Here is a 26151-nt window from a genome sequence, read left to right as displayed (position 1 = left end):
GCTCCTGCCCACTATCTCAGATATCCCCAGTCCCAGCTCCTGCCCACTATCTCATTAAGACCCAGATCCTCCAGCTCCTGCCCACTATCTCATACAGCCATAGTTCCAGCTCCTGCCCACTTTCTCAGGCAGCTTCAGCCCCAGCTCCAGTCCACTACCACAGGAAGCCCCAGCCCCAACTCCTCCACACCTGCGCACTACATCAGGGAGCCCCAGTCCCAGCTCCTGTCCACTAATTCAGACAGCCCCAGATCCTGTCCACTATATCAGACAGCCCCAGCACCTGCCCACTACCTCAGACAGCTCCAGCCCCAGCTCCTGCCCACTAACTCAGACAGCCCTAGTATCTGCACACTATCTCAGACAGCCTCAGTTCTTGCCCACCATCTCAGACATCTCTAGCCCCAGCTCCTGCTCAGTATCTCTGACAGATCGATTCCTATCTCCTGCCCACTACCACATGCAGCCCCAGCCCAGGTCCCAGCTCCTACATACTACCTCAGGCAGACACAGCCCCAGCTCCTGCCCACCATCTCAGACATCTCCAGCCCTAGCTCCTACCCACTTTCTCAGACAGCCCCTGTCCCAGATCCTACCCACAATCTCAGACAGTCCCAGCTCCTGCCCGCTAACTAGACAGACCCAGTCCCAGCTGCTGTCCACTACCACAGGCAGCCCCAGTCCCAGCTCCTTCCCACTATCTCAGAGAGGCCCAGCTCCTCCAGCTCCTGCCCACTATCTCAGACAGTCCCAGCTCCTGCCCACTACCACAGGCAAGCCCAGTCCCAGCTCCTGCCCAGTACCTCAGTGAGCTCCAGTCCCAGCTCCTGCCTACTACCACAGGCAGCCCAAGTCCAAGCTCCTGCCCACTAACACTGGCAGCCCCAGTCCCAGCTCCTGCCCACTACCACAGGCAGCCCCAATCCCAGCTCCTTCCCACTAACACAGGCAGCCCCAGTTCCAACTCCTGCTCACTATCACAGGCAGCTCCAGTCCCAGCTCCTGCCCACTTCCACAGGCAGCTGCAGCCCCAGTCGGAGCTTCTGCCCACTACCAAAGGCAGCCGCAGTCCGATCTCCTGCCCACTACCACAGGCAACTCCAGTCCCAACTCCTTCCCACTAACACAGACAGCTCCAGCCCCAGCTCCTGCCCATGATCTCAGACAGCCGCAGGCCCAGATCCTACCCACTATATCAAACAGCCGCAGGCCCAGCTCCTTCCCACTACCTCAGACAGCTCCAACTCCAGCTTCTGCCCACAACCTCAGACAGCTACAGCCCCAGCTCCTGCCCACTACCCTCAGACAGCTCCAGCCCCAGCTCCTGCCCACTATCTCAGACTGCCCCAGCATCTGCCCACTATCTCAGACAGCCCCAGTTCCTGCCCATCATCTCAGACAGCTCGAGCCCCAGCTCCTGCCCACTACCTCAAACAGCTCCAGTCCCAGTTCCTTCCCACTACCACAGGCAACCCCAATCCCAGCTCCTTCCCACTAACACAGGCAGCTCCAGTCCCAGCTACTGCCCACTTCCACAGGCAGCTGCAGCCCCAGTTACAGCTCCTGCCCACACCCAAAGGCAGCCGCAGTCCATTCTCCTGCCCACTAACACAGGCAGCCCCAGTCCCAGCTCCTTGCCGCTACCACAGACAGCTCCTGCCCAATACCACAGACAGCTCCAGTGCCAGCTCCTGCCCACGATCTCAGACAGCCCAAGTCCCAGCTCCTTCTCCCTATCCCAGTCAGCTCCAGTCCCAGTTCCTGCCTACTTCCAAAGGCAGCCGAAGTCCAATCTCCTGCCCACTAACACAGGCAGCTCAAGCCCCAGCTCCTGTCCACTAGCACAAACAGCTCCTGCCCACTACCACAGACAATTCCAGCCCCAGCTCCTGCCCAATACCTCAGACAGCTCCAGCCCCAGCTGCTGCCCACTACCTCAGACAGCTCCAGCCCCAGCTGCTGCTTTCTACCTCAGACAGCTCCAGCCCCAGCTCCTGCTCTCTATCTCAGACATCCCCAGCATCTGCACCCTATCTCAGACAGCCCCAGTTCTTGCCCACCATCTCAGACAGCTCTAGCCCAAACTACTGCCCTGTATCTCAGACAGATCGAATCCCAGCTCCTGCCCACTACCACAGGAAGCCCCAGCCCCAGTCCCAGCTCCTGCACACTAGCTCAGGCAGAAACAGCCCCAGCTCCTGCCCACCATCTCAGACATCTCCAGCCCCAGCTCCTGCATACTTCCACAGGCAGCTGCAGCCCCAGTCGCAGCTCCTGCCCACTACCAAAGGCAGCCGCAGTCCGATCTCCTGCCCACTAACATAGGCAGCCCCATTCCCAGCTCATTGCCACTACCACAGGCAACCCCAGTCCCAGCTCCTGTCCACTACCACAGACAGCTCCAGCCCCAGCTCCTGCCCACAATCTCAGACAGCCACAGGCCCAGCTCCTGCCCACTATCTCAGACAGCCGCAGGCCCAGCTCCTTCCCACGACCTCAGACAGCTCCAGCCCCAGCTCCTGCCCATTATCTCAGACAGCTCGAGCCCCAGCTCCTGCCCACTATCTCAGACAGCCCCAGTTCTTGCCCATCACCTCAGACAGCTCTAGCCCCAGCTCCTGCCGCCTACCACAGTCAACCCCAGAGCCAGCTGCTGCCCACTACCACAGGCAGCACCAGTCCCAACTCCTGCCCACTATCTCAGTGAGCCCCAGATCCTCCTGCTCCTGCCCACTATCTCAGATAGCCCCAGTCCCAGCAACTGCTCACTTTCTCAAAAAACCCCAGAACCAGCTCCTGCCCACTTTCTCAGAAAGCCCCAGTCCCATCTCCTGCCGCCTATCTCAGACAGCCTTAGTCCCATCTCCTGCCCAATTTCTCAAGCAGCGTCAGTCCCAGCTCCAGCCCATTACCACAGGCAGCCCCAGCCCCACCTCCTCCACACCTGCGCACTACATCAGAGAGCCCCAATCCCAGCTCCTGTCCAATAACTCAGACAGCCGCAGCTCCTGCTCACGATCTCAGAAAGCTGCAGTCCCAGCTCCTTCCCACTACCTCAGACAGTTCCAACTCCAGCTCCTGCCCACTACCTCAGACAGCTCCATCCCTTGCTCCTGCCCACTAAATCAGACAGCTCCAGCCCTTGCTCCTGCCCACTACCTCAGACAGCTCCAGCCCCAGCTCCTGCCCACTATCTTAGACTTCTCCAGCCCCAGCTCCTGCTCACCACCTCAGACAGATCCAGCCCCAGATCCTGCTCACTATCTCTGACAGCCCCAGCTCCTGCCCAGTATCTCAGACAGATCAAATCCCAGCTCCTACCCACAGCAACAGGCAGCTGCAGCCCCAGTCGCAGCTCCTGCCCACTACTAAAGGCAACCGCAGTCCGATCTCCTGCCCACTAATAAAGGCAGTCCCAGACCCAGCTCCTGCCCACTACCACAGATAGCTCCTGCCCACTACCACGGGCAGCTCCAGCCCCAGCTCCTGCCCATGGTCTCAGACAGCCCAAGTCCCAGCTCCTGCCCACTTTCTCAGAAAGCCCCAGTCCCATCTCCTGCCGCCTATCTCAGACAGCCTAAGTCCCAGCTCCTGCCCACTTTCTCAAGCAGCGTCAGTCCCAGATCCAGCCCATTACCACAGGCAGCCCCAGCCCCACCTCCTCCACACCTGCGCACTACTTCATAGAGTCCCAGTCCCAGCTCCTGTCCAATAACTTAGACAGCCCCAGCTCCTGCCCACGATCTCAGAAAGCTGCAGTCCCGGCTCCTTCCCACTACCTCAGAGAGCTCCAGCCCCAGCTCCTGCCCACTACCTCAGACAGCTCCAGCCCCTGCTCCTGCCCACTACCTCAGACAGCTCCAGCCCCAGCTCCTGCCCACTACCTCAGACAGCTCCAGCCCCAGCTCCAGCCCACAACCACAGGCAGCCCCAACCCCAGCCCCTCCACACCTGCGCACTACATCAGAAAGCCCCAGTCCCAGCTCCTGTCCAATATCTCAGACAGCCCCAGCTTCTGCCCACTATCTCAGACAGCCACAGACCCAGCTCCTTCCCACTACATCAGACAGCTCCAGCCCCAGCTCCTGCCCACTACCTCAGGCAGCTCCAGCCCCAGCTCCTGCCCACTACCTCAGACAGCTCCAGCTCCAGCTCCTGCCCACTAACGCAGATAGCTCCAGCCCCAGCTCCTGCCCTCTACCTCAGACAGCTCCAGCCCTAGCTGCTGCCCACTACCTGAAACAGCTCCAGCCCCAGCTCCTGCCCTCTAACTCAGACAGCCCCAGCATCTGCACACTACCTCAGACAGCCCCAGTTCTTGCCCACCATCTCAGACAGCTCTAGCCCCAGCTCCTGCCCACTTTCTCAGACAGATCGAATCCAAGCTCCTGCACACTACCTCAGGCAGACCCAGTCCCAAATCCTGCCCACTTTCTCAGGCAACCCCAGTCACAGCTCCAGCCCACTACCACAGGCAGCCCCAGCCCCAGCTCCTCCACATCTTCGCACTACATCAGAGAACCCCTGTCCCAGCTCCTGCCCACTACCTCTGACAGCTCCAGCCCCATCTCCTGCCCACTACCACAGGCAGCCCGAGCCCCAGTCCTAGCTCCTGCTCAGTATCTCAGACAGATCGACTCCCAGCTCCTGCCCATTACCACAGGCAGCCTCAGCCCCAGATCCAGCTCCTGCTCACTAACTCAGACAGCTCCAGCCCCAGATCCTGCTCACTATCTCAGACAGCCCCAGCTCCTGCCCGGTATCTCAGACAGATCAAATCCCAGCTCCTGCCCACTACACAGGTAGCTGCAGCCCCAGTCGCAGTTCCTGCCCACTACCAAAGGCAGCCGCAGTCTGATCTCCTGCCCACTAATACAGGCAGACCCAGACCCAGCTCCTGCCCATTACCACAGACAGCTCCAGCCCCAGCTCCTGCCCATGGTCTCAGACAGCCCAAGTCCCAGCTCTTGCCCACTTTCTCAGAAAGCCCTAGTCCCATCTCCTGCCGCCTATCTCAGATAGCCTTAGTCCCATCTCCTGCCCACTTTCTCAAGCAGCGTCAGTCCCAGCTCCAGCCCATTACCACAGGCAGCCCCAGCCCCTCCTCCTCCACACCTGCACACTACCTTAGAGAGCCCCAGTCCCAGCTCCTGTCCAATAACTCAGACAGCCCCAGCTCCTGCCCACGATCTCAGAAAGCCGCTGACCCGGCTCCTTCCCACTACCTCAGAGAGCTCCAGCCCCGGCTCCTGCCCACTACCACAGATAGATCCAGCCCCAGTTCCTGCTCACTACCTCAGACAGATCCAGCCCCAGCTCCGGCCCACTACCTCAGACAGCTCCAGCCCCATATCCTGCCCACTACATCAGACAGCTCCAGGGCCAGCTCCTGCTCACCACCTCAGACAGGTCCAGCCCCAGATCCTGCTCACTATCTCTGACAACCCCAGCTCCTGCCCAGTATCTCCAACAGATCAAATCCCAGCTCCTACCTACTGCCACAGGCAGCTGCAGCCCCAGTCGCAGCTCCTGCCCACTACTAAAGGCAGCGGCAGTCCGATCTCCTGCCCACTAATACAGGCAGTCCCAGACCCAGCTCCTGCCCACTACCACAGATAGCTCCTGCCCACTACCACGGTCAGCTCCAGCCCCAGCTCCTGCCCACGGTCTCAGACACCCCAAGTCCCAGCTACTGCCCACTTTCTCAAGCAGCGTCAGTCCCAGCTCCAGCCCATTACCACAGGCAGCCCCAGCCCCACCTCCTCCAAACCTGCGCACTACTTCAGAGAGTCCCAGCGCCAGCTCCTGTCCAATAACTCAGACAGCCCCAGTTCCTGCCCACGATCTCAGAAAGCCGCAGTGCCGGCTCCTTCCCACTACCTCAGAGAGCTCCAGCCCCAGCTCCTGCCCACTATCTCAGACAACTCCAGCCCCTGCTCCTGCCCACTACCTCAGACAGCTCCAGCCCCAGCTCCTGCCAACTACCTCAGACAGCTCCAGCCCCAGCTCCTGCCCTCTATCTCAGACAGCTCCAGCCCCAGCTGCTGCTCACTACCTCAGACAGCTCCAGCCGCAGATCCTGCCCACTACCTCAGACAGCTCCTGCCTCAGCTCCGGCCCACTATCTCAGACAGCTCCAGGCCCTGCTCCTGCCCACTACCTCAGACAGCTCCAGCCTCAGCTCCGGCCCACTATCTCAGACAGCTCCAGCCCCTGCTCCTGCTCACTACCTCAGACAGCTCCAGCCCCAGATCCTTCTCACTATCTCAGACAGCTCTAGCCCAAGATCCTGCTCACTATCTCAGACAGCCCCAGCTCCTGCCAGTATCTCAGACAGATCAAATCCCAGCTCCTGCCCACTACCACTGGCAGCTGCAGCCCCAGTCACAGCTCCTGCCCACTACCAAAGGCAGCCGCAGTCCCATCTCCTGCCCACTAATACAGGCAGTCGCAGACCCAGCTCCTGCCCACTACCACAGATAGCTCCTGCCCACTATCACAGACAGCTCCAGCCCTAGCTCCTGCCCATGGTCTCAGACAGCCCAAGTCCCAGCACCTGCCCACTTTCTCAGAAAGCTCCAGTCCCAGCTCCTGCTCACTTTCTCAGAAAGCCCATGTCCCAGCTCCTGCCCTCTCTCTCAGACAGCGCCAGCATCTGCACACTATCTCAGACAGCCCCAGTTCTTGCCCATCATCTCATACAGCTCTAGCCCCTAAGCCTTCCTAGTATCTCAGACAGATCGAATCCCAGCTCCTGCCGACTAACACAGGGAGTCCCAGCCCCAGTCCCAGCTCCTGCACACTACCTCAGGCAGACCTGTCCCAACTCCTGCCACCTATCTCAGTCACCCCTAGTCCCAGCTCCTGCCCACTTTCTCAGAAAACCCCAGTCCCACCTCCAGCCCACTACCACAGGCAGCACCAGCCCCAGCTCCTCCACACCTGCGCACTACATCAGAGAGACCCAGCCCCAGCTCCTGCCCACTATCTCAGACAACTCCAGCCCCTGCTCCTGCCCACTACCTCAGACAGCTCCAGCCCCAGCTCCTGCCCACTACCTCAGACAGCTCCAGCCCCAGCTCCTGCCCACTATCTCAGACAGCTCCAGCCCCTGCTCCTGCCCACTACCTCAGACAGCTCCAGCCCCAGCTCCGGCCCACTATCTCAGACAGCTCCAGCCCCTGCTCCTGCTCACTACCTCAGACAGCTCCAGCCCCAGATCCTCCTCACTATCTCAGACAGCTGTAGCCCAAGATCCTGCTCACTATCTCAGACAGCCCCAGCTCCTGCCAGTATCTCAGACAGATCAAATCCCAGCTCCTGCCCACTACCACAGGCAGCTGCAGCCCCAGTCACAGCTCCTGCCCACTACCAAAGGCAGCCGCAGTCCCATCTCCTGCCCACTAATACAGGCAGTCGCAGACCCAGCTCCTGCCCACTACCACAGATAGCTCCTGCCCACTATCACAGACAGCTCCAGCCCTAGCTCCTGCCCATGGTCTCAGACAGCCCAAGTCCCAGCACCTGCCCACTTTCTCAGAAAGCCCCAGTCCCAGCTCCTGCTCACTTTCTCAGACAGCCCCAGCCCCAGCTGCTGCTCACTACCTCAGACAGCTCCAGCTGCAGATCCTGCCCACTACCTCAGACAGCTCCAGCCCCAGCTCCTGCACACTATCTCAGACAGAGCCAGCATCTGCACACTATCTCAGACAGCCCCAGTTCTTGCCCACCATCTCATACAGCTCTAGCCCCTGAGCCTTCCAAACATCACAGACAGATCGAATCCCAGCTCCTGCCCACTACTACAGGGAGCCCCAGCCCCAGTCCCAGCTCCTGCACACTACCTCAGGCACACCTGTCCCAGCTCCTGCTGCCTATCTGAGTCAGCCCTCGTCCCAGCTCCTGCCCACTTTCTCAGAAGACCCCAGTCCCAGCTCCAGCCCACTACAACAGGCAGCCCCAGCCCCAGCTCCTCCACACCTGCGCACTACATCAGAGAGCCGCAGTCCCAGCTCCTGTCCACTATCTCAGATAACTCCAGCCCCAGCTGCTGCTCACTACCTCAGACAGCTCCAGCCCCAGATCCTGCTCACTACCTCAGACATCTTCAGCCCAAGATCCTGCTCCCTAACTCAGACAGCCCCAGCTCCTGCCCACTACCCAAGACAGACCCTGTCCCAGCTGCTGTCCACTACCACAGGCAGCCCCAGTCCCAGCTCCTTCCCACTATCTCAGAAAGGCCCAGCTCCTCCAGCTCCTGCCCACTATCTCAGACAGCCCCAGCTCCTACCCACTACCACAGGCAACCCCAGTACCAGCTCCTGCCCACTATCTCAGATAGCCCCAGCTCCTACCCACTACCACAGGCAACCCCAGTCCCAAGTCCTGCCCACTATCTCAATGAGATCCAGTCCCAGCTCCTGCCCACTACCACAGGCAGCCCCAGTCCCAGCTCCTGCCCACTACCACAGGCAACCCCAGTCCCAGCTCCTTCCCACTAACACAGGCAGCGCCAGTCCCAACTCCTGCTCACTATCTCAGGCAGCTCCAGTCCCATCTCCTGCCCTCTTCCACAGGCAGCTGCAGCCCCAGTCGCAGCTTCTGCCCACTACCAAAGGCAGCTGCATTCCGATCTCCTGCCCACTAACACAGGCAGCCCCATTCCCAGCTCCTTGCCACTACCACAGGCAAGCCAAGTCCCAAATCCTGTCCACTACCACAGACAGCTCCAGCAACAGCTCCTACCCATGATCTCAGACAGCCGCAGGCCCAGCTCCTGCGCACTATCTCAGACAACCGCAGGCCCAGCTCCTTCCCAATACCTCAGACAGCTGCAACTCCAGCTCCTGTCCACTAACTCAGACAGCTCCAGCCCAAGCTCTTGCCCGCAAACTCAGACAGCTCCAGCCCCAGCTCCTGCCCACTATCTCAGACAGCCCCAGCATCTGCCCACTATCTCAGACAGCCCAGTTCCTGCCCATCATCTCAGACATCTCGAGCCCCAGCTCCTGCCCACTATCTCAGACAGCCCCAGTCCCAGCTCCTGCCCACTACCTCAGACAGCTCCAACTCCAGCTCCTGCCCACTACCTGAGACATCTCATACAGCCCCAGCTCCTGCCCACAACCTCAGACAGCTCCAGCCCCAGCTCCTGCCCACTACCTCAGACAGCTCCAGCCCCAACTCCTGCCCACTATCTCAGACAGCCCCAGTTCCTGCCCATCATCTCAGACAGCTCCAGCCCCAGCTCCTGCCCACTATCTCAGACAGCCCCAGTCCCACCTCCTGGCCATTATCTCAGACTGCCCCAGTTCTTGCCCATCATCTCAGACAGCTCTAGCCCCAGCTCCTGCCGCCTACCACAGTCAACCCCAGAGCCAGCTGCTGCCCACTATCACAGGCAGCACCAGTCCCAACTCCTGCCCACTATCTCAGTGAGCCCCAGATCCTCCTGCTCCTGCCCACTATCTCAGATAGCCCCAGACCAAGCCCCTGCCCACTTTCTCAGAAAGCCCCAGTCCCATGAACTGCCGCCTATCTCAGACAGCCTTCGTCCCATCTCCTGCCCACGTTCTCAGGCAGTGTCAGTCCCAGCTCCAGCCCATTACCACAGGCAGCCCCAGCCCCACCTCCTCCACACCTGCGCACTACATCAGAGAGCCCCAGTCCCGGCTCCTGTCCAATAACTCAGACAGCACCCGCTCCTGCCCACGATCTCAGAAAGCCGCAGTCCCAGCTCCTTCCCACTACCTCAGAGAGCTCCAGACCCAGCTCCTGCCCACTACCTCAAACAGCTCCAGCCCTAGCTCCTGCCCACTACCTCAAACAGCTCCAGCCCTAGCTCCTGCCCACTACCTCAGACAGCTCCAGCCCTAGCTCCTGCCCACTACCTCAAACAGCTCCAGCCCTAGCTCCTGCCCACTACCTCAGACAGCTCCCGCCCCAGATCCTGCCCACTACCTCAGACAGCTCCAGCTCCAGCTGCTGCCCACTATCTCAGACAGCTCCAGCCCCAGCTGCTGCTCACTACCTCAGACAGCTCCAGCCCCAGATTCTGCTCACTATCTCAGACAGTCCCAACTCCTGCCCAGTATCTCAGACAGATCAAATCCCAGCTCCTGCCCACTACCACAGGCAGCTGCAGCCCCAGTCGCAGCTCCTGCCCACTAACAAAGGCAGCCGCAGTCCGATCTCCTGCCCACTAATACAGGCAGACCCAGACCCAGCTCCTGCCCACTACCACAGATAACTCCTGCTCACTTTCTCAGAAAGCCCATGTCCCAACTCCTGCCCACTTTCCCAGAAAGTCCCAGTCCCATCTCCTGCCGCCTATCTCTGACAGCCCCAGTCCCAGCACCTGCCCACTATCTCAGACAGCCCCAGCTCCTTCCCACCATCTCAGACAGCCGCAGTCCAAGCTCCTTCACACAACATCAGACAGCTCGAACCCCAGCTCCTGCCCACTATCTCAGCCAGCTCCAGCCCTAGCTCCTGCCCACTAGCTCAGACAGCTCCAGGCCCAGCTGCTGTCCAGTACCTGAGACAGCTCCAGCCCCAACCCTGCCCTCTATCTCAGACAGCCCCAGTTCTTGCCCACCATCTCAGACAGCTCTAGCCCCTGCTCCTTCCCAGTATCACAGACAGATCGAATCCCAGCTCCTGCCCACTACCACAGGGAGACCCAGACCCAGCTCGTCCACACCTGCGCACTACATCAGAGAGCCCTAGTCCCAGCTCCTGTCCACTATCTCAGACAGCCTCAGCTCCTGCCCACTACCTCAGACAGCTCCAGCCCCATCTCCTGCCCACTACCACAGGCAGCCCCAGCCCCAGTCCCAGCTCGTGTCCACTATCTCAGGCAGACCCAGCCCCAGTTCATGCCCACTACCTCAGACATCTCCAGCCGCAGATCCTGCCCACTACCTCAGACAGCTCCAGCCCCAGCTCCTGCCCACTATCTCAGACAGCGCCAGCATCTGCACACTATCTCAGACAGCCCCAGTTTTGCCCACCATCTCATACAGCTCTAGCCCCTGAGCCTTCCCAGCATCACAGACAGATTGAATCCCAGCTCCTGCCCACTACCACAGGGAGCCCCAGCCCCAGTCTCAGCTCCTGCACACTACCTCAGGCACACCTGTCCCAGCTCCTGCCGCCTATCTGAGTCAGCCCTCGTCCCAGCTCCTGCCCACTTTCTCAGAAAACCCCAGTCCCAGCTCCAGCCCACTACAACAGGCAGCCCCAGCCCCAGCTCCTCCACACCTGCGCACTACATCAGAGAGCCGCAGTCCCAGCTCCTTTCCATTATCTCAGATAGCTCCAGCCCCAGCTGCTGCTCACTACCTCAGACAGCTCGAGCCCCAGATCCTGCCCACTACCACAGGCAGCTGCAGCCCCAGTCGGAGCTCCTGCCCACTACCAAATGCAGCCACTGTCCGATCTCCTGCCCACTAATACAGGCTGTCCCAGACCCAGCTCCTGCCCACTACCACAGATAGCTCCTGCCCACTACCACAGACAGCTCCAGCCCCAGCTCCTGCCCATGGTCTCAGAAAGCCCAATTCCCAGCTCCTGCCCACAATCTCAGACAGCCCCAGCTCCTGCCCACTACCTAAGACAGACCCAGTCCCAGCTGCTGTCCACTACCACAGGCAGCCTCAGTCCCAGCTCCTTCCCACTATCTCAGACAGCCCCAGCTCCTACCCACTACCACAGGCAACCCCAGTCCCAGCTCCTGCCCACTATCTCAGATAGCCCCAGCTCCTACCCACTACCACAGGCAACCCCAGTCCCAGGTCCTGCCCACTACCTCAATGAGATCCAGTCCCAGCTCCTGCCCACTACCACAGGCAGCCCCAGTCCCAGCTCCTGCCCACTACCACAGGCAAACCCAGTCCCAGCTCCTTCCCACTAACACAGGCAGCGCCAGTCCCAACTCTTGCTCACTATCTCAGGCAGCTCCAGTCCCAGCTCCTGCCCTCTTCCACAGGCAGCTGCAGCCCCAGTCGCAGCTTCTGCCCACTACCAAAGGCAGCCGCAGTCCGATCTCCTGCCCACTAACACAGGCAGCCCCATTCCCAGCTCCTTGCCACTACCACAGGCAAGCCAAGTCGCAGCTCCTGCCCACTACCACAGGCAACCCCAGTCCCAACTCCTGTCCACTACCACAGACAGCTCCAGCCCCAGCTCCTGCCTATTATCTCAGACAGCCGCAGGCCCAGCTCCTGCGCACTATCTCAGACAGCCGCAGGCCCAGCTCCTTCCCACTACCTCAGACAGCTGCAACTCCAGCTCCTGTCCACTAACTCAGACAGCTCCTGCCCCAGCTCCTGCCCACTATCTCAGCCAGCTCCAGCCCTAGCTCCTGTCCACTAGCTCAGACAGCTCCAGCGCCAGCTCCTGCCCACTATCTCAGCCAGCTCCAGCCCTAGCTCCTGCCCACTATCTCAGACAGCCCCAGCATCTGCACACTATCTCAGACAGCCCCAGTTCTTGCCCACCATCTCAGACAGCTCTAGCCCCTGCTCCTTCCCAGTATCACAGACAGATCGAATTCCAGCTCCTGCCCACTACCACAGGGAGCCGCAGCCCCAGCTCCTCCACACCTGCGCACTACATCAGCCAGCTCCAGCCCCAGCTCCTGCCCACTAGCTCAGACAGCTCCAGGCCCAGCTGCTGCCCAGTACCTGAGACAGCTCCAACCCCAGCCCTGCCCTCTATCTCAGACAGCCCCAGTTCTTGCCCACCATCTCAGACAGCTCTAGCCCCTGCTCCTTCCCAGTATCACAGACAGATCGAATCCCAGCTCCTGCCCACTACCACAGGGAGCCGCAGCCCCAGCTCCTCCACACCTGCGCACTACATCAGAGAGCCCCAGTCCCAGCTCCTGCCAACTATCTCAGACAGCCCCAGCTCCTGCCCACTATCTCAGGCAGCTCCAGCCCCATCTCCTGCCCACTACCACAGGCAGCTCCAGCCCCAGTCCCAGCTCGTGTCCACTATCTCAGGCAGACCCAGCCCTAATTCATGCCCACTTTCTCAGACAGCCCCAGTTCCATATCCTACCCACTATCTCAGGCAGCTCCAGCTCCTGCCCACTATCTCAGAAAGTCTCAGCTCCTGCTCACTACCTCAGACAGCTCCAGTCCCAGATCATTCCCACTATCTCAGAGAGGCCCAGCTCCTCCAGCTCCTGCCCACTATCTCAGACAGCCCCAGCTCTTGACCACTACCTCAGACAACACTAATTCCTGCCCACTCCCTCAGACAGCTCCAGTCCCAGCTCCTGCCCACTGTCTCAGTGAGCCCCAGCTCCTCCAGCTCCTGCCCACATTCTCAGACAGCCCCATCTCCTCACCACTAACTCACACAGCCCCAGCTCATGCCCACTACCACAGACAACCCCAGACCCACCTCCTGCCCACTACCACAGGCAGCCCCAGTCCCAGCTCCTACACACTATCTCAGAGAGCCCCAGATCCTCCAGCTCCTGCCCAGTATCTCAGACAGCCCCAGCTCTTGACCGCTATCTCAAACAGCTCCAGTCCCAGCTCCTGCCCACTACCACAGGCAGCCCAAGTCCAAGCTCCTGCCCACTAATACAGGCAGCCGCAGTCCCAGCTCCTTCCCACTATCTCAGGCAGCTTCAGTCCCAGCACCTGCACACTTCCACAGGCAGCTGCAGCCCCGGTCGCAGCTCCTGCCCGCTACCAAAGGCAGCCGCAGTCCGATCTCCTGCCCACTAACACAGGCAGCCCCAGTCCCAGCTCCTTGCCACTACCACAGACAGATCCTGCCCACTACCACAGACAGCTCCTGCCCACTACCACAGACAGCTGCAGCACCAGCTCCTGCCCACGATCTCAGACTGCCCAAGTCCCAGCTCCTGCCCACTTTCTCAGAAAGATCATGTCCCAGCTCCTGCCCACTTTCCCAGAAAGCCCTAGTCCCAGCTCCTGCCGCCTATCTCAGACAGCCCTAGTCCCAGCTGCTGCCCACTTTCTCAGGCAACCCCAGTCCCAGCTCCAGCCCACAACCACAGGCAGCCCCAACCCCAGCTTCTCCACAGCTGCGCATTACATCAGAAAGCCCCAGTCCCAGCTCCTGTCCACTATCACAGACAGCCCCAGCTTCTACCCACCATCTCAGACAGCCAAAGTCCCAGCTCCTGCCCACTACCTCAGACAGCTCCAGCTCCAGCTGCTGCCCACTATCTCAGACAGCTCCAGACCCAGCTGCTGCTCACTACCTCAGACAGCACCAGCCCCAGCTCCTGCTCACTACCTCAGACAGCTCTAGCCCAAGATCCTGCTCACTATCTCAGACAGCCCCAGCTCCTGCCCAGTATCTCAGACAGATCAAATCCCAGCTCCTGTCCACTACCACAGGCAGCTGCAGCCCCAGTCGCAGCTCCTGGCCGCTACCAAAGGGAGCCGCAGTCCGATCTCCTGCCCGTTAATACAGGCAGTGCCAGACACAGCTCCTGCCCACTACCACAGACAGCTCCAGCTCCAGCTCCTGCCCAGTATCTCAGACAGATCAAATCCCCGCTCCTGCCCACTACCAAAGGCAGCTGCAGCCCCAGTCGCAGCTCCTGCCCAATACCAAAGGCAGCCACAGTCCGATCTCCTGCCCACTAATACAGGCGGTCCCAGACCCAGCTCCCGCCCACTACCACAGATAGCTCCTGCCCACGGTCTCAAAAAGCCCAAGTCCCAGCTCCTGCCCACGTTCTCAGAAAGCCAATGTCCCAGCTCCTGCCCACTTTCCCAGAAATTCCCAGTCCCATCTCCTGCCACCTATCTCTGACAGCCCTAATCCCAGTTCCTGCCCACTTTCCCAGAAAGTCCCAGTCCCATCTCCTGCCGCCTATCTCTGACAGCCCCAGTCCCAGCTCCTGCCCACTATCTCAGACAGCCCCAGCTCCTTCCCACCATCTCAGACAGCCGCAGTCCAAGCTCTTTCCCACGACATCAGACAGCTCGAACCCCAGCTCCTGCCCACTATCTCAGCCAGCTCCAGCCCCAGCTCCTGCCCACTAGCTAGACAGCTCCAGGCCCAGCTGCTGCCCAGTACCTGAGACAGCTCCAGCCCTAGCCCTGCCCTCTATCTCAGACAGCCCCAGTTCTTGCCCACCATCACAGACAGCTCTAGCCCCTGCTCCTTCCCAGTATCACAGACAGATCGATTCCCAGCTCCTGCCCACTACCACAGGGAGCCGCAGCCCCAGCTCCTCCACACCTGCGCACTACATCAGAGAGCCCCAGTCCCAGCTCCTGTCCACAATCTCAGACAGCCCCAGCTCCTGCCCACTACCTCAGACAGCTCCAGCCCCATCTCCTGCCCACTACCACAGGCAGCTCCAGCCCCAGTCCCAACTCGTGTCCACTATCTCAGGCAGCCCCAGCCCTAATTCATGCCCACTTTCTCAGGCAGCCCCTGCTCCTCCCGCGATCTCAGACAGCCTCAGCTCCTGCCCACTACCTCAGACATCTCCAGCCCCAGCTCCTGCTCACTACCTCAGACAGCTCCAGCCCCAGCTCCTGCCCACTTCCTCAGACAGGCCCAGCTCCTGCCCACTATCTAAGACAGCCCCAGTCCCAGCTGCTGCCCACTCCTTCAGACAGCTCCAGTCCCAGCTCCTTCCCACTATCTCAGAGAGGCCCAGCTCCTCCAGCTCCTGCCCACTATCTCAGACAGCCCCAGCTCTTGACCACTACCTCAGACAGCCCCAATTCCTGCCCACTCCCTCAGACAGCTCCAGTCCCAGCTCCTGCCCAATTCCACAGGCAGCTACAGCCCCAGTCGCAGCTCCTGCCCACACCCAAAGGCAGCCGCAGTCCGATCTCCTGCCCACTAACACATGCAGCCCCTGTCCCAGTTCCTTGCCACTACCACAGACAGCTCCTGCCCAATACCACAGACAGCTCCAGCGCCAGCTCCTGCCCATGATCTCAGACAGCCCAAGTCCCAGCTCCTTCCCCCTATCACAGTCAGCCCCAGTCGCAGCTCCTGCCCACTTCCACAGGTAGCTGCAGCCCCAGTCGCAGCTCCTGCACACTACCAAAGGCAGCCGCATTCCGATCTCCTGCCCACTAACACAGGCAGCCCCAGTCCCAGCTCCTGCCCACTATCACAGACAGCTCCTGCCCACTACCACAAACAGATCCTTCCCCCTATCACAGTCAGCCCCAGTCGCAGCTCCTGCCCACTACCAAAGGCAGCCGCTTTCCGATCTCCTGCCCATGGTCTCAGACAAGCCCAAGTCCCAGCTCCTGCCCACTTTCTGAGAAAGCCCCAGTCCCAGCTCCTGCTCACTTTCCCAGAAAGCCCCAGTCCCAGCTCCTGCCGCCTATTTCAGACAGCCCTAGTTCCAGCTCCTGCCCACTTTCTCAGGCAACCCCAGTCCCAGCTCCAGCTCACTACCACAAGCAGCCCCAAACCCAGCTCCTCCACACCTGCGCACTACAACAGAGAGCCCCAGTCCCAGCTCCTGCCAACTATCTCAGACAGCCGCAGTCCCAGCTCCTTCCAACTAAATCAGACAGCTCCAACCACAGCTCCTGCCCATTACCTCAGACAGCTCCAGCCCCAGCTCCTGCCAACAAACTCAGACAGCTCCAGCCCCAGCTCCTGCCCACTACCTCAGACAGCTCCAGCCCCCACTGCTGCTCACTACCCGAGACAGCTCCAGCCCGAGCTCCTGGCCTCTATCTCAGACAGCCCCAGCATCTGCACACTATCTCAGACAGCCCCAGTTCTTGCCCACCATCTCAGACAGCTCTAGTCCCAGCTCCTGCCCAGTATCTCAGACAGATCGAATCCCAGCTCCTGCCCACTACCACAGGCAGCCCCAGCCCCAGTCCCAGCTACTGCACACTACCTCAGGCAGACACAGTCCCAGCTCCTGCCGCCTATCTCAGACAGCCCTAGTCCCAGCTCTTGCCCACTTGCTCAAGCAACCCCAGTCCCACTACCACAGGAAGCCCCAGCCCCACCTCCTCCAAACCTGCACACTACATCAGAGAGCCACAGTCCCATCTCCTGTCCACTAACTCAGACAGCCCCAGCACCTTCCCACTATCTCAGGAAGCCGCAGTCCCATTACCTTAGAGATCTCCAGTCCCAGCTGCTGCCCACTACCACAGGCAGCACCAGTCCCAGCTCCAGCCCACTATCTCAGATAGCCCCAGTCCCAGCTCCTGCTCACTTTCTCACAAAACCACAGACCCAGCTCCTGCCCACTTTCTCAGAAAGCCCCAGTCCCATCTCCTGCAGCCTATCTCAGACAGCCTTAGTCCCAGCTCCTGCCCGCTTTCTCAGAAAGCCCAAGTCCCAGCTCCTGCCCTCTTTTCCACAAAGCCCCAGTCTCAGCTCCTGCCGCCTATCTCAGACAGCCCCAGTCCCAGCTCCAGCCCACTGCCACAGGCAGACCCAGCCCCAGCTCCTCCATACCTGGGCACTACATTAGAGAGCCTCAGTCCCAGCTCCTGTCCACTATCTCAGACAGCCCCAGCTTCTGCCCACTACCTCAGACAGCTCCAGCCCCAGCTCCTGCCCACTACCTCAGACAGTTCCAGCCCCAGCTCCTGCCCACTACCTCAGGCAGCTCCAGCCCCAGCTCCTGCCCACTATCTCAGACAGCCCTAGCATCTGCCCACAATCTCAGACAGTCCCAGTTCCTGCCCATCATCTCAGACAGCTCTAGCCCCAGCTCCTGCCCACGACCACAGGCAATCCCAGTCCCAACTCCTGCCCACGACCACAGGCAACCCCAGTCCCAACTCCTGCCCACTACCACAGGCAGCCCCAGTCCCAGATCCTGCCCACTATCTCAGACAGCCCCAGCTCCTGCCCACTACCTCAGACAGCTCCAGCCCCAGCTCCTGCCCACTACCTCAGACAGCTCCAGCCCCAACTCCTGCCCACTACCTCAGACAGCTCCAGCCCAAGCTCCTGCCCACTACCACAGACAGCTCCAGCCCCAGCTCCAGCCCACTACCTCAGACAGCTCCAGCCCCAGCTCCTGCCCACTACCTCAGACAGCTCCAGCCCCAACTCCTGCCCACTACCTCAGACAGCTCCAGCCCAAGCTCCTGCCCACTACCACAGACAGCTCCAGCCCCAGCTCCAGCCCACTACCTCAGACAGCTCCAGCCCCAGCTCCTGCCCACTATCTCAGACAGCTCCAGCATCTGCCCACAATCTCAGACAGTCCCAGTTCCTGCCCATCATCTCAGACAGCTCTAGCCCCAGCTCCTGCCCACTAACTCAGACTGCCCTTGCATCAGCACACTATCTCAGACAGCCTCAGTTCTTGCCCACCATCTCAGACAGCTCTAGCCCGAGCTCCTGCCCAGTATCTCTGAAAGATCGAATCCCAGCTCCTACCCACTACCACGTGCAGCCCCAGCCCCAGACCCAGCTCCTGCACACTACCTCAGGCAGACCCAGCCCCACTTCCTGCCCACAATCTCAGGCATCTCCATCCCTAGCTCCTGCCCACTTTCACAGACAGCCCCAGTCCCAGCTCCTGCGCACTACCACAGGCAACCCCAGTCCCAGCTCCTGCCCCCTGACACAGGCAGCCCCTGTCCCAACTCATGCTCACTGTCTCAGGCAGCACCAGCTCCTGCCCACTACCACAGACAAGCCGAGTCACAGTTCCTGCCCACTAACACAGGCAGTCCCAGTCCCAGCTCCTGCCCACTACCACAGGCAGCCCCAGTCCCAGCTCCTGCCTACTATCACAGACAGCTCATGCCCACTACCACAGACAGCTCCAGCCCCAGCTCCTGCCCACAATCTCAGACAGGCCAAGTCCCAGGCCTGCTCACTTTCTCAAAATGCCCAAGTCCCAGCTCCTGCCCACTTTCCCAGAAAGCACCAGTCGCAGCTCCTGCAGCCTATCTCAGACAGCCCTAGTCCCAGCTCATGCCCACTTTCTCAGCCAACCGCAGTCCCAGAGCCAGCCCACTACCACAGGCAGCCCCAGCCCCAGCTCCTCCACACCTGCGCACTACATCAGAGAGCCGCAGTCCCAGCTCCTGTCCACTATCTCAGACAGCCCCAGCTCCTGCCCACTATCTCAGACAGCCGCAGTCCCAGCTCCTTCCCACTACATCAGACAGCACCAACCCCAGCTCCTGCCCACTACCTCAGACAGTTCCAGCCTCAGCTCCTGCCCACTACCTGTGACAGCTCCAGCCAGAGCTCCTGCCCACTACGACAGGCAGCCCCAGACGCAGTACCAGCCCCTGCCCACTACCACAGGCAGCCCCAGTCCCAGCTCCTGATCACTATCTCAGAGAGGCCCAGCTGCTCCAGGTCCTCCCCACTATTTCAGACAGCCCCAGCTCTTGCCCACTATCTCAGACAGCCCCAGCTCCTGCTGCCTACCACAGGCTATCCCAGTTCCAGCTGCTGCCCACTACCACTGGCAGCCCTTGTCCCAGCTCCTGCCCACTATCTCAGAAACCGCAGCCCCAGCACCTGCCCACTACCTCAGACAGCTCCAGCCCCTGCTACTGCGCACTACCTCAGACAGCTCCAGCCCCAGCTCCTGCCCACTACCTCAGACAGCTCCAGCCCATGCTACTGCGCACTACCTCAGACAGCTCCAGCCACAGCTCCTGCCCACTATCTCAGACAGCCCCAGCATCCGCACACTCTCAGACAGCCCCAGCTCCTGCCCACTATCTGAGACAGATCAAATTCCAGCTCCTGCCCACTACCAGAGGCAGCCCCAGCCCCAGTCCCAGCTCCTGCACACTACCAAAGGCAGACCCAGCCCCAGTTCCTGCCCACCATCTCAGACAACCCCAGACCCAGCTGCTGCCCACTACCTCTGACAGTTCCAGACCCAGCTCCTGCCCACTGTCTCAGAGAGCCCCAGTTCCTCCAGCTCCTGCCCACTATCTCAGACAGCCCCAGCTCTTCACAACTATCTCAGACAGCCCCAGCTCGTACCCACTACCACAGGCAACTCCATTCCCAGCTCCTGCCCACTACCAGAGGCAGCCCCAGTACCAGCTCCTGCAAACAATCTCAAAGAGCCCCAAATCCTCAAGCTCCTGCCCAGTATCTCAGACAGCCCCAGCTCTTGACTACTATCTCAGACAGCCCCAGGTCCTGCCCACTACCTCAGCCAACTCTAGTCCCAGCTCCTGCCCACTACCTCAAACAGCTCCAGTCCCAACTCCTGCCCACTACCACAGGCAGCCCAATTCCGTGCTCCTGCCCACTAACACAGGCTGCCCCAGTCCCAGCTTCTGCCCACTACCACAGACAAGCCAAGTCGCAGCTCCTGCCCACTTCCACAGGTAACCCCAGTCCCCGATCCTGCCCACTAACACAGGCAGCCCCAGTTCCAACTCCTGCTCACTATCTCAGGCAGCTCCAGAAGCAGCTCCTGCCCACTACCAAAGGCAGACACAATCCGATCTCTTGCCCACTACCACAGACAGCTCCAGCCCCAGACCCTGCCCACGATCTCAGACAGCCCATGTCCCAGATCCTTCCCCCTATCACAGACTGCCCCAGTCCCAGCTCCTGCCCACTTTCTCAGAAAGCCCAAGTCCCAGCTCCTGCCCACTTTTCCAGAAAGCCCCAGTCGCAGCTCCTGCCGCCTATCTCAGACAGCCCTAATCCCAGCTCCTGCCCACTCTCTCAGGCAACCCCAGTCACAGCTCCAGCCCACTACCACAGGCAGACCCAGCTCCAGCTCTTCCATACCTGGGCACTACATTAGAGAGCCTCAGTCCCAGCTCCTGTCCACTATCTCAGACAGCCCCAGCTCCTGCCCACTACCTCAGACAGCTCCAGCCCCAGCTCCTGCCCACTACCTCAGACAGTTCCAGCCCCAGCTCCTGCCCACTACCTCAGACAGCTCCAGCCCCAGCTCCTGCCCACTATCTCAGACAGCCCTAGCATCTGCCCACAATCTCAGACAGTCCCAGTTCCTGCCCATCATCTCAGACAGCTCTAGCCCCAGCTCCTGCCCTCTATCTCAGACAGCTCGAGTCCCAGCTCCTGCCCACTACCACAGGCAGCCCCAGCTCCAGCCCCAGCTCCTGACCACTATCTCAGACAGCCCCAGCATCTGCCCACAATCTCAGACAGTCCCAGTTCCTGCCCATCATCTCAGACAGATCTAGCCCCAGCTCCTGCACACTTTCTCAGATAGCCCCAGTCACAGATCCTACCCACTATCTCAGGCAGACCCAGCTCCTGCCCAGTGTTTCAGAAAGCCCCAGCTCCTGCCCACGACCACAGGCTACCCCAGTCCCAACTCCTGCCCACGACCACAGGCAACCCCAGTCCCAACACCTGCCCACTACCACAGGCAGCCCCAGTCCCAGCTCCTGCCCACTATCTCATAGAGCCCCAGATCCTCCAGATCCTGCCCACTATCTCAGACAACCAAAGCTCTTGATCACTATCTCAGACAGCCCCAGTTCCTGCCCACTACCTCAACAGCTCCAGTCTAACCTCCTGCCCACTAACACAGGCAGCCCCAGTCCCAGCTCCTGCCCACTACCACAGGCAACCCCAGTCCCAGCACCTGCCCCACTAACACAGGCAGCCCCGGGCCCAACTCCTGGTCACTATCTCAGGCAGCTCCAGTCCCAGCTCCTGCCCATCTCCACAGGCAGCTGCAGCCCCGGTCGCAGCTCCTGTCCACTACCAAAGGCAGCCGCAGTCTGATCTCCTGCCCATTAACACAGACAACCCCAGTCCCAGCTCCTTGCCATTTGCACAGACATCTCCTGCCCACTACCACAGACAGCTCCAGCCCCAGCTCCTGCCCACGATCTCAGACAGCCCAAGTCCCATCTCTTTCCCCCTATCACAGACAGCCCCAGTCCCAGCTCCTGCCCACTTTCCCAGAAAGCCCCAGTCCCATCTCCTGCCGCCTATCTCAGACAGCCCTAGTCCCAGCTCCTGCCCACTTTCTCAGGCATCCCAGTCCCAGCTCCAGCCCTCTACCACAGGCTGCCCCAGCCCCAGCTCCTCCACATCTGTGCACTTTCTCAGACAGCCCCAGTCCCACATCCTACCCACTATCTCAGATAGCCCCAGCTCCTGCCACTACCTCAGACAGCTCCAGCCCCAGCTCCTGCCCACTACCCCAGGCAGCCCAGCCCCAGTCCCAGCTCCTGCCCACTATCTCAGACAGCCCCAGCATCCGCACACTATCTCAGACAGCCCCAGCTCCTGCCCACTATCTGAGACAGATCAAATTCCAGCTCCTGCCCACTACCAGAGGCAGCCCCAGCCCCAGTTCCTGCCCACCATCTCAGACAGCCCCAGACCCAGCTGCTGCCCACTACCTCTGACAGCTCCAGACCCAGCTCCTGCTCACTGTCTCAGAGAGCCCCAGCTCCTCCAGCTCCTGAACACTGTCTCAGAGAGCCCCAGCTCTTCACATCTATCTCAGACAGCCCCAGCTCGTACCCACTACCACAGGCAACCCCATTCCCAGCTCGTACCCACTACCACAGGCAGCCCCAGTACCTGCTCCTGTACACTATCTCAGAGAGCCCCAAATCCTCCAGCTCCTGCCCAGTATCTCAGACAGCCACAGCTCTTGACCACTACCTCAGACAGCCCCAGTTCCCACCCACTACCTCAGCCAACTCTAGTCCCAGCTCCTGCCCACTACCTCAAACAGCTCCAGGCCCAGCTCCTTCCCACTACCACAGGCAGCCCAATTCCATGCTCCTGCCCATTAACACAGGCTGCCCCAGTCCCAGCTTCTGCCCACTACCACAGACAAGCCAAGTCGCAGCTCCTGCCCACTTCCACAGGTAACCCCAGTCCCAGCTCCTGCCCACTAACACAGACAGCCCCAGTCCCAACTCCTGCTCACTATCTCAGGCAGCTCCAGAAGCAGCTCCTGCCCACTACCAAAGGCAGACGCAATCCGATCTCTTGCCCACTACCGCAGACAGCTCCAGCCCCAGACCCTGCCAACGATCTCAGACAGCCCATGTCCCAGATCCTTCCCCCTATCACAGACTGCCCCAGTCCCAGCTCCTGCCCACTTTCTCAGAAAGCCCAAGTCCCAGCTCCTGCCCACTTTTCCAGAAAGCCCCAGTCGCAGCTCCTGCCCACTATCTCAGACAGCCCCAGCATCTGCCCACAATCTCAGACAGTCCCAGTTCCTGCCCATCATCTCAGACAGCTCTAGCCCCAGCTCCTGCCCACTATCTCAGACAGCTCCAGTCCCAGCTCCTGCCCACTACCACAGGCTGCCCCAACCCCAGTCCCAGCTCATGCCCGCAACCTCAGGCAGACCCAGCCCCAGTACCTGCCCACCATCTCAGACAGATCCAGCCCCAGCTCCTGCCCACTTTCTCAGACAGCCCCAGTCACAGATCCTACCCACTATCTCAGGCAGCCCCAGCTCCTGCCCACTGTTTTAGACAGCCCCAGCTCCTGCCCACGACCACAGGCAACCACTGTCCCAGCTCCTGCCCACTACCACAGGCAGCCCCAGTCCCAGCTCCTGCCCACTATCTCATAGAGCCCCAGATCCTCCAGCTCCTGCCCACTATCTCAGACAACCAAAGCTCTTGACCACTATCTCAGACAGCCCCAGTTCCTGCCCACTACCTCAACAGCTCCAGTCTAACCTCCTGCCCACTAACACAGGCAGCCCCAGTCCCAGTTCGTGCCCACTACCACAGGCAACCCCAGTCCCAGCACCTGCCCCACTAACACAGGCAGCCCCGGGCCCAACTCCTGGTCACTATCTCAGGCAGCTCCAGTCCCAGCTCCTGCCCATCTCCACAGGCAGCTGCAGCCCCGGTCGCAGCTCCTGTCCACTACCAAAGGCAGCCGCAGTCTGATCTCCTGCCCATTAACACAGGCAACCCCAGACACGGCTCCTTGCCATTTGCACAGACCCAGCTCTTTCCCCCTATCACAGACAGCCCCATTCCCAGCTTCAGCCCACTTTCTCAGAAAGCCCCAGTCCCAGCTCCTGCCCACTTTCCCAGAAAGCCCCAGTCCCATCTCCTGCCGCCTATCTCAGACAGCCCTAGTCCCAGCTCCTGCCCACTTTCTCAGGCATCCCAGTCCCAGCTCCAGCCCTCTACCACAGGCTGCCCCAGCCCCAGATCCTCCACATCTGTGCACTTTCTCAGACAGCCCCAGTCCCACATCCTACCCACTATCTCAGACAGCCCCAGCTCCTGCCACTACCTCAGACAGCTCCAGCCCACTATTTCAGGCAGACCAAGCCCCTGATCCTTCTCACAATCTCAGAAAGCTCCAGCCCCATCTCGTGCACACTTTCTCAGACAGCCCCAGTCCCTGATCCTACCCACTATCTCAGGCAGCCCCAGCTCCTGGCAAAATCTCAGACAGCCCCAGCTCCTGCCCACTATCTCAGACAGCCCTAGCTCCTGCCCACAATCTCAGATAGCCCCAGCTCCTGCCCACTATCTAAGACAGCCCCAGTCCCATCTGCTGCCCACTACCACAGGCAGACCCAGTCCCAGCTCATGATCACTATCTCAGAGAGGTCCAGCTCCTCCAGCTCCCGTCCACTATCTCAGACAGCCCCAGCTCTTGACCACTATCTCAGACAGCCCCAATTCCTGCCCACTACCTCTGAGAGCTCCAGTCCCAGCTCCTGCCCACTATCTCAGAGAACCCCAGTTCCTCCAGCTACTGCCCACTATCTCAGACAGCCCCAGATCTTGACCACTATCTCAGATAGAAGCAGCTCCTGCCCATTATCTCAGACAGCAGCAGCTCTCGACCACTATCTCATACTGCCCCAGCTCCTGCCCACTACCACAGGCAACCCCAGTCCCAGCTGCTGCCCACTACCACAGGCAGCCCCAGTACCAGCTCCTGCCCACTATCTCAGTGAGCCCCAGATCCTCCAGCTCCTGCCCACTATCTCAGACAGCCCTAACTCATGACAACTATCTCAGACAGCTCCAATCCAAGCTCGTGACAACTACCTCAAACAGCTCCAGTCCCAGCTCCTGCCCACTGCCAACGGCAGCCCCAGTCCAAGCTCCTGCCTACTACCTCAGACAGCTCCAGCCCCAGCTCCTTCTCAGTACCTCATACAGCTCCAGCACCAGCTCCTGCCCCCTACCTCAGACAGCTCCAGTCCCAGCTCCTGCCCACGACCTCAGACAGCCCCAGTACCAGCTCCTGCCCACTTTCTCATAAAGCCCTAGTACCTTCTCATGGTGCCTATCTCAGACAGAACTAATCCCAGCTCTTGCTCACTTTCTCAGGCAGCGTCAGTCCAAGCTCCGGCCCACTACCACAGGCAGCCCCAGCCCCAGTCCCTGCTCCTGCCTACTACCTCAGGCAGACCCAGCCCCAGTTCCTGCCCACCATCTCAGACAGCTCCAGCCCCAGCTCCTCCACACCTGCGCACTACATCAGAGAGCCCCAGTCCCAGCTCCTGTCCAATATCTCAGACAGCCCCAGCTCCTGCACACATTCCCAGAAAGACACAGTCCCAGCTCCTGCCCACTAACACAGGGAGCGTCAGTCCCAACTCCTGCTCACTATCTCAGGCAGCTCCAGATGCAGCTCCTGCCCAATTCCACAGGTGGCTGCAGCCCCAGTCGCAGCTCCTGCCCACTAACAAAGGCAGCCGCAGTCCAATCTCCTGCCCACTAACACAGACAGCCCCAGTCCCAGCTCCTCCCCACTACCACTGACAGCTCCTGTCCACTACCACAGAAAGCTCCAGCCCCAACTCCTGCCCACAATCACAGACAGCCCCAGTCCCAGCTACTGCTCACTTTCTCAAAAAGCCCCAGACCCACCTCCTGCCCACATTCTCATAAACCCCAGTCACATCTCATGGTGCCTATCTCAGACAGACCTAGTCCCAGCTCTTGCTCACTACCACAGGCAGCCCCAGCCCCAGTCCCTGCTCCTGCCCACCATCTCAGACAGCTCCAGCCCCAGCTCCTCCACACCTGCGCACTACATCAGACAGCCCCAGTCCCTTTTCCTGTCCAATATCTCAGACAGCTCCTGCTCCTGCCCACATTCCCAGAAAGGCCCAGTCCCATCTCATGCCCACAAACACAGGGAGCGCCAGTCCCAAGTCCTGCTCACTATCTCAGGCAGCCCCAGTCGCAGCTCCTGCCCACTAACAAAGGCAGC

Source organism: Carcharodon carcharias, chromosome 1 (assembly GCF_017639515.1).
Source record: "Carcharodon carcharias isolate sCarCar2 chromosome 1, sCarCar2.pri, whole genome shotgun sequence".
Taxonomy (NCBI): Eukaryota; Metazoa; Chordata; class Chondrichthyes; order Lamniformes; family Lamnidae; genus Carcharodon; species Carcharodon carcharias.
The sequence above is the reverse complement of the archived record's forward strand: the minus strand, read 5'-3'. Positions refer to the sequence as shown.